This window comes from Hippocampus zosterae, chromosome 15 (assembly GCF_025434085.1).
Source record: "Hippocampus zosterae strain Florida chromosome 15, ASM2543408v3, whole genome shotgun sequence".
Taxonomy (NCBI): Eukaryota; Metazoa; Chordata; class Actinopteri; order Syngnathiformes; family Syngnathidae; genus Hippocampus; species Hippocampus zosterae.
This window is the reverse complement of record NC_067465.1, coordinates 13,787,584-13,796,117: the sequence shown is the minus strand read 5'-3', so window position 1 is coordinate 13,796,117 and position 8,534 is coordinate 13,787,584.

The window sequence follows — 8,534 nt, the reverse complement described above, 5'->3', positions numbered from 1 at the left end:
TCATTATTGGCGCGCTATCGATCATTCTTCATCCTCAGTATGTGCAGCATGAGGGCGGAATGTATTTGTACTGGCAGCGAAAATGGCTTCCACTGTGGTATCGTAGGCCGCAGCATTATATTAGCCGTTCTCTCCATGCTTTGTTTGTTTTCACGGCGTGTTCAGCCATCACTCACCAAATAGATGATCGGGGTACGACTTCCTGCAGCGCCAAGTAAGCCGTGGAATGTTCGCCCCATCGCAGCTGCGTGTAGGACGGCGGATGGAGATGTGTCACGTCGCTCGCCGTAGCCGGGACCAGGGCTGTCGGGTTTTGGGGTCTCTGTGCATACCGCGGGAGAGAATAAGGGCCTGTAATAGTAGCCTTCTGAAGAAGGAGGGTCGTATTGCCGCTCAACCGCTAACGCGCACACAAACGCGTACGGGTGGACGGAATGAAACTGTACGCTCGCTCTAATGGTACGTAGCAACTCAATGAGTTGTTGATTCCATGCTCGTTTCTGGTTAATATCCGTTGCATTTCAAACAGGAAGTTTGTAATTAGAGTGGAATTAGAGCCGACTTCCAGGTTGCTCTAATTTTCAAAATGTGAATTGAACTATTCCAGGCTCCATCCCCAAATCTTTCAGAACTGTGCGGGTGATCCCGCAACTCACATTGGAACATTCTTAAGTGTCAGTACTACAGTGGGAAGTGAGCTACTTTGAAGGAGAGATGGACCTTCACTTTGTGGAGCGAGGTCACCCGAATTTGTATGTTGCAACACATCGCAGTCCGGGGGTCTTCAATCCTGTTCCTCAAGGGCCACTGTTAGGCCTCTTTTCCAACACACCTAATTCAAACGTTCAGATAATCGGCAAGCTTTGCAGAAGCTGGATAACGATCCTGATCATTTGAATTGGCTGTGTTACAGCAGCAACAAATGGAAAACAGGCAGGACAGCGGCCCTCGAGGAACAGGATTGAACATCCCTACGTTAGTCCATCACTAAGCCATAAAAGGCAAAGAAATAGTTTATTGTACGGGAAATCCGAACACCATGGAGCTATTGCACTATGTTTTCTGAAACAAATCTCTTTAAATAAGAACTAAACCCAACTAACTTGCATTGTACAATTTGTTGATTGAGGCTTATTGTCAACATGATATACTGAGCAAGTACTGCTATCATGGCTATGCTGGACTGGTTTTAAACTGGGCTTAAAAACCAGGGGGTGGGGGGGGCTAATGAATCTACTGTATTCCTTCATTTATGTCATTCATTCGCCAAGAGAGCAGGAAATTTTGACTTTGAATTCTTATACCAAGTGAACATATCTCGACTAAAAAACATCCACCAATGGCTTAAAACTAGTTTAATCAAACTACCTACACCCATAGAATAAATGGAATTTCTTAGGTTTAGGGGTTTTTTTTGTTAATGTTTTTATATATTAATACTGAAAACATTTAGAAGAAAAAGTAAAATACAAAAAAAAAGAGAACAATCTGAAAACATGCATCTCCGGGTGCCAAATTGCGAGTACGCAGGAATTGAGTTTACTTTTAAGTTGTAATGTCACCAATCACCACTAGATGGCAGGCATGGCTATGTTGCCCCAGCACCGGGTTTTAGATTATTTTATACTACACCGTGGGTAGGCATATTCATTTATTTGCATATTTGAAACGATATGCAGGACAAACATTGGACCTCAGAAATATCACGTTTTTTTTGAGTAGAGGGAAAAATGCACAAGATGTATTCTTGCTCTTAATGTGGGGTTGCTGTCCAAAAATTTTATACCGTCCTTGAATTGCAATCTTTGTGGCAGACAGTCCTGGAAATACACTGGAGATAAAAAAATTTGAAAAACAGTTTGTGGAACTTTTATCAGTGATTCAGCACTTGATAAATGTATGATGAAAAATGAAACATAGTAAGAGCATGTATTTTTTTTCTTTTCTGCATTGGAAAGGGTCCCATGGAGTTTAGAGAAGACGATTAATAGCAACTCAAGAAGTAACATTGTCAGACACCCTCCGACAGCAGTGCATCTAAATACGTTTTTGTGTCAGTCGCACTGGAAGGCCGAGCAGTAAGTTAGCCCGGGGGTGATTGTTCCCGGACTGCGTTGTTGACGGACGACGTCGCCGATTCGCTTGCACTTCCTGTCGAGACCCAGACAGCCCGCTTCTGCGCTCTTATCACGCATGTCACCGAGCCTGGGGGGGGGGGGGAAGGAAAAGAAGGGGAAGTCGGGGGAGTATTAAGAGCAAGAAGAGGGGTTTTCCTTTACGCTCTTTGACTTGACACGGGGCCAACATCCAGTCTGAGCTGATGAGTGAAGAAGCTGCGCATTACTTTAAACCTGCACATTATTTGCAGGAGAGGTGGAAGATAAAACATAATCCTATCCTATATATATATATATAATCCTAATCCTATATATATATATATATATATATATATATATATATATATATATATATATGATTTTCTTTCTCCCTGCTAGGGCACGACAGCAGATTGTTGTTGCTGATAAGAATGTAGCAGTGGTGTGCTTTGGTTGCTGGTGCAGGAGGAGGAAATGCCTATCTGATGGCATTTTCAAATTGGATTTTGAATGCTAAGACAGGGAAGGAGAAAAACTGCGACACTTTCGGCATCTCAAGTCACGGGAGTTGGGTTGCCTTTAATGGCCGCTCTTGTGTCATCAACAACACATAATGATGCAGCTTTTCCCACATGATGTCAACTTTTTTGCGCGGCTACGGGGAATGTGTTGATATGCAGGGTGTTCCCAAAAAATTGACATCATTTCAGAGTCTAATAAACAGACGATTTTCAAATGAGTACAAAATTTTGGACCACTCACTTTCATGTTCAACATGAGTTTAGTTGGTGGAATGTTTTTTCTCTTCTTTTTCAGGTGGAGAATGGCCTTCATGAGTAATGATTGGCATGGTAAATTCAAAGAGAAACGGAAAAAGGAAAACGTGGTCGCCGATGCTGCACATAGTGAACGTTTAAGTTATGGAAAATCGGTTCTAAAATGTACAGCTGTTTGAAGAGGACTACTCAGATGTACAGATTTGATTTAAAATGGCACATATTAGACCGGTTAATACATTTATATTTATTTATTTTTGAATCAGAGGATCAAGCGGTTAGGAAGATGAATGAATGAATGAATGAATGAATCAGAGACGCAGTTAAACTTTTCTAGATTATTTTTTGTGCTCGTTCCAAATCTGCCTTTTTATTTTTTTTTCTCGAGCACATCAGGTTTTCATCATCATCACCATCATCATAATAATAATAGTAATATATTTAGTAATGTTCAGGAATTAGGTGTTAGGTTCAGCAAGAAGTGGCTTTTTTTTCTGAAACTCTAAATTACAACAGATTGTAAATTATGCTATGGAGCAAACTTATATAGGTCAAACTTAAAAACAAAAACAAAAATCTCAAAATCTGATGTGTTAGAAAATAAAGGAATTTTTAAAATCAGCGTCAAAAATATATTTATTATATTATTATTTTTTTATATATTTATATTTTATATATATTATATTATATATTTATTAAAATTTGCTGTTGAGCAGTCTTCCTTATGTATTGTCTATTTATCTACCAGATTAATTATCCAATTGTTCTGTAGTAAAGAAGACATTGAGTGCTGCTATAAAACTATATACCCGACCTGATGTATTTTTGCCAGAAAAGTCATGTTTGGATACTTTTCCAACAGCCCAAGACTAAATAAAACGTGACCCTTGTGGGATTTTTTTTTTCGCATTAAAAAGCCTGCTTGTCATGAGCAAGTTTACCTCATGCCATTAAGTCAGCCGTTTGTGGTAGTGAGCTAAAACGTGGCCAGCGAGGTCAAGAGCAGATTGTTTTTTCAAAGATTTGGATTCATTTCCAATGAAAGAGTCCAACCAAACCAAATTACATTAGCAGAAAAGAGCCATTTAACAGCACGTTAACGTATTTGACAGGAGATGAGCTACTTTTAAATGAGACTGGTGGCGCCGTCATCCTTTTTTTTTTCTGTTTGAATTAGGGATTTTAGCGCTGTTAAAACCCTCACGACCGACTCAGAAAAAGGCAGCAATGACCCCCTGCTACTTCCTGGTTTTCCTTTACTTTCGACCAACACAAACCACCCAAATATTTCTTCTTTTATTTCATTTTTTTTGCACAGGCCCTTTTACTCTACATAAATGTAACACGACAATACATAGTTGTTTGCATTGATTCTTTTCCTGTGAGGAGAAAGCAACAAAACTTACAAAATTCTTGACCCAAATGCTTGAGCCAAATACAAATGTTTAACTTTATCTTGCGATGCTGTCGTCAGCTGTTTGCAGGAAAACACGTACAGAGTATTGTGGAATAGTAGCAATAACTGGGTTCTTTGCAAAAGGGACAAACAGATAATAAGGGGTGCGCCGGTGCGCATGAGGACTGAATACTTCGCTCCAGTTCAAGCCTGACATCACGCAGGCTTGAACTGCTACAAATAGGTCAGGAAAGCCTCAATTCGAAGTTAACTCGGCCACCAGAATGCTTATTTCTAAAGCAGGGGTGTCAAACTCATTTTTGTCGCGAGCCAGATTTTAGGTACGGTTTCCCTTGGAGGGCCGTAATGACTGAAACCATATCTAGAAGTCAAGAATAATGGTTTATTCCGCTATTGTTGAAGTTACTGTAATGAGGTGTTTGGTAACAAGAACATGTTAACAATATCACTCTTATTTATTAAAACTGAGAATTTGAAGTTTCGGTAGGGATTTTCGCAAGCATCATGAAAGTTGACATTTTTGATTTGCTTTCGTGGGACACATAAAATAATGTGGTGGGCCAGATCTGGCTTTGAGTTTGACACCAGTGTTCTAAAGGACAACTTTGATATATGACCTAATGCAAAAGCAGTGCAACGAAAAAAAAAAACAGAAAAAGAAGATGGCTGCCCTTTGAGAATGATGCTAAGCTAGCTAGCTGATCACAGGGTACAAAACGATATTGCTAAATTTGGAGGAGATGCTGGCGGCTGCGAGACAACGTTGTTTATTTTGATTCGCCCGCCGGGGGAAGCGAGCCCGCGAATCGTTCCCCAGCGCTTTATGTCCAACCATGCGGCCAGCCTGACGCAGTTGGCCCCTCTGTTATGAGCAGAGCGTAAACAAAGCATTAAGTCATCGTAAATCACGGCCCGATGGACGAGGGGAGCAGCGATGGCAGCTTCTGCGCTCCTCCTTCGGTCCCAATGTGTAAGGTCATTATTAAAATTGCAGCCCAATTAAGATAATGCTAAATGACTTTCCCCGTCTCCCACTTTGATGTGCGGGGGGATTTTTCTGCTCCCTCCAGTGGAAGGAGCGGCGGCTTGAAAGGAGTGCGGGAGGGCGGGAAGACAATTGCTCTGAGCTCAGAGCTTTGATGTCGGGAGCGTTGCGTGTAGTTTGATTGGAAACGTGCCTGATTGCTTCTGAGATTCATTTTCGACAAAGCCTCATTTCCAAAAGTGAACGCTACATCTCATTTGCTACGCGTTGCAGACGACGTGAACTTTTGGCAGAATGAGGCGAGGTTGTGCGTGCCGCGTTTGCACTCTCGGTGAACTCCTCGCGGTGGCCGCGGGCCCCTGAATGCTGAAACGTTGTTTCTGTTTCCTTGTCCAATCAATGAAACTGGATGTCTTTCCTACTGTGTACGGCAACCATCGCAACACAGCACCAACTGGGATTGGTTTTAATCCAGGTTTAGTACTATGACATCCAGTTAAATTCGTTTTGAAGGTCATTTGGTGAACTGCAACGTCACCAGAATGTACACACAAGCGAAAACGTATGTTGGTCTCAACCAGAGGTGGGCAACTCCGGTCCTCAACGGCCACTTTCCTGCATGTTGAAGATGTCTCCCTTCTCCAACACACCAGAATCAAAAGACGGGCATTGCAGGAACCTCGTAACGATCCTCACCATTTGACTCAGGTATGTTGTTGGAGGGAGACATCTGAAGCTTGCAAAAAAGCAGCCCTCAAGGACGCCAGTTGGCCACCTCTGCCCAATCCGCTATCACCCACCCAAGCAAACAAAGTCATCATTTGAATAAATATTTGTATGAAAAACACGACAGGGCCGTCAATATAAAACATCCATCCATCTATTTTGTAATCCGCTTTATCCTCGCAAGGGTCGCGGGTGTGCTTCAGTCTTGCTCAGCTGGCACACCCTGAACTGGTCAATCGCAGGACACACACAGACCAACAACCATCCACGCTCACACTCACACAAAGGGACATTTCAGTGTTCAATCAGCCTTCCATGCGTGTTTTTGGAATGAGGGAGGAAACCGGAGGACCCGGAGAAAACCAGGCAGGCACAGGGAGAACACTCAAATCCCCCACAGGAAGGCCGGGGCCGGAATCGAACCGCGCACCTCTGCACTGTGATGCTAATGTGCTAACCAGTTGTCCACCATCCCGCCTAATATAAAACAATCAGATGAGAAATAATATGTATGAAAATGATGAAGTGTGCCTTCTCATGACCATATAATCCTTACATCACTGAGCAAACTCATTCATTACACACCGCAAATAATCTTGAAGTGATGTAATAATCGCCTGAAGTTTAGCTCGTTACTCGATTCATGAACCGGTTAGTTTGTAAGTAACTGACGCAGGTAATTGACTGTCGGGTATTTTCCAATTATGCATTTTCTCCATTCTCTGTTGGGAACATATTCTGAATGTTTTGGGACATTTTATGAAGAATTTCAGTGGTTTGTTTAAAAAAATTATACAATAATAATAATAATAACCATAAAGATATGTTTGATTTCCATGAAACAAAGGGCCACTCAAGTGCCGCCTGCGGGCAGCTGGTTGCCCGTCCCTGGCCTCAATACTGCCACTGTGTGTTAACTACCTGAAAAGTTCCAACATTAAAGTAACCATCTTCACGCGTCTATTTTCTAGTACATTTATCTTCCAGGCGGTGAATTTTTATACAGTTTTGGACTGAATTCTGATGAGAACAATTGGCCGAATGACAGTGGGGAGAAGAAACAGAAGGACATGACTGTTTGGCAGCACAGCAACATGCTTACATGAGTCTGCAGCTTTTCTTCAAGAGGTCAATCTCATAAAAGAAAAAAAAATCCTCCTTCAGTGCGGGATTTTTCTCTTTGACTAAATGTTCAGCCACGCACTGTCTATTGTTTTTCGTTGGTCCCTTTGTCTCACGGTTCACGTATTTGCCAGACTGGTTCTCTGTAAACACAATGGCAAAGAAACATCAGAGGCCCCCGTGCACTGGGGATGTTTACATGAGCCGAGAGCCTGGAGATGGAACAGAGATATCAGTGGCGATCTGCGGAGGGGAGAAGAAAAAAGAAAAAAAAACTCTGCACAACACCATCTGGCCAACTCACACCTGCACGCCTCATGACAAGTGAAGTTCATGTTGTACTCTCACGCACACCGATTTGTAACTGGGTTTTTTAAATGTGACCCTACAACATGAGGGGGGAAAAACGGCACTGTCTTTATTCCATCGATTCATCGATTAATTAGATGTGATTTCATATTGCAGTAATGGGTATTACAAAAGAATTTTTCCCCAATTGCTGTTTATGAACCAAATTGTTGTTATTTAGCTTTTGCTGAGTGATTAAAAAAAACAACAATAATTAAGCAATATCACAGAAGTGGGATTGGTGCAGTATTCACCGAGCTTGTTGAAAACGATTCAGTTCCTGGTTTGATTTTTGTTTTCCCAAAGTCAAAGCAAATATTTGCAAATGTCTTATTTTGACTGAACACAAAACACATTTTTACTATTTTTCTTTTTAAGCAGATGATTTTAACACTAATTCTGAATCTACCCTTGTTTTCTCTCTAGCACATCAGCTTTTCGTAACAATAATAATGATATGACCGCAATAATGTATTTAGGTACATTTTTGAATAGAGGATTAGATCGAGCATGGTGCCCGAGTACATCCAGATTGCCGAAACACACAAACAATAAGAAAGCGTAGCATTTGAAGAACTAGACAAAGCTAAGCTAACTGGTAGAATGACAAACTCTCCTGCTTGTCATTTTCATTGCACTGAATGACTAGTGTGAGTCGTTACACAAAAACTCGACACAATCACTTGAAGAGAAGCTATTTGTGTGCGGAAACAACGCAAGCTTCAGGTAGCTTCCAACGTGGCTATCGTTCCATGCCGTGTCACAATCATGGTGGCCATAGCGCGCTCAAACACACCTGATTGTTGAAGTGGTAACTTTGTCTGCTGCAATCGTTTTCTGAGCAGGATGGGAAGGAAAAATGACAGCTAGACCCCTGCATAATTGCCCACTTGGTAATCTTTTAGGGACTTTGAATCGGACTGATCAAAAATGCTCAAATTTGAACCATGATGGATGCGTGGAGGTCGCATTGACTCATTGTTGCCCAATAACATGAAAATTTGCAATCTGATATAATGAACAACTATAGCATTTGGGATTTTTTTCCGTGTCGATCTTTGAGA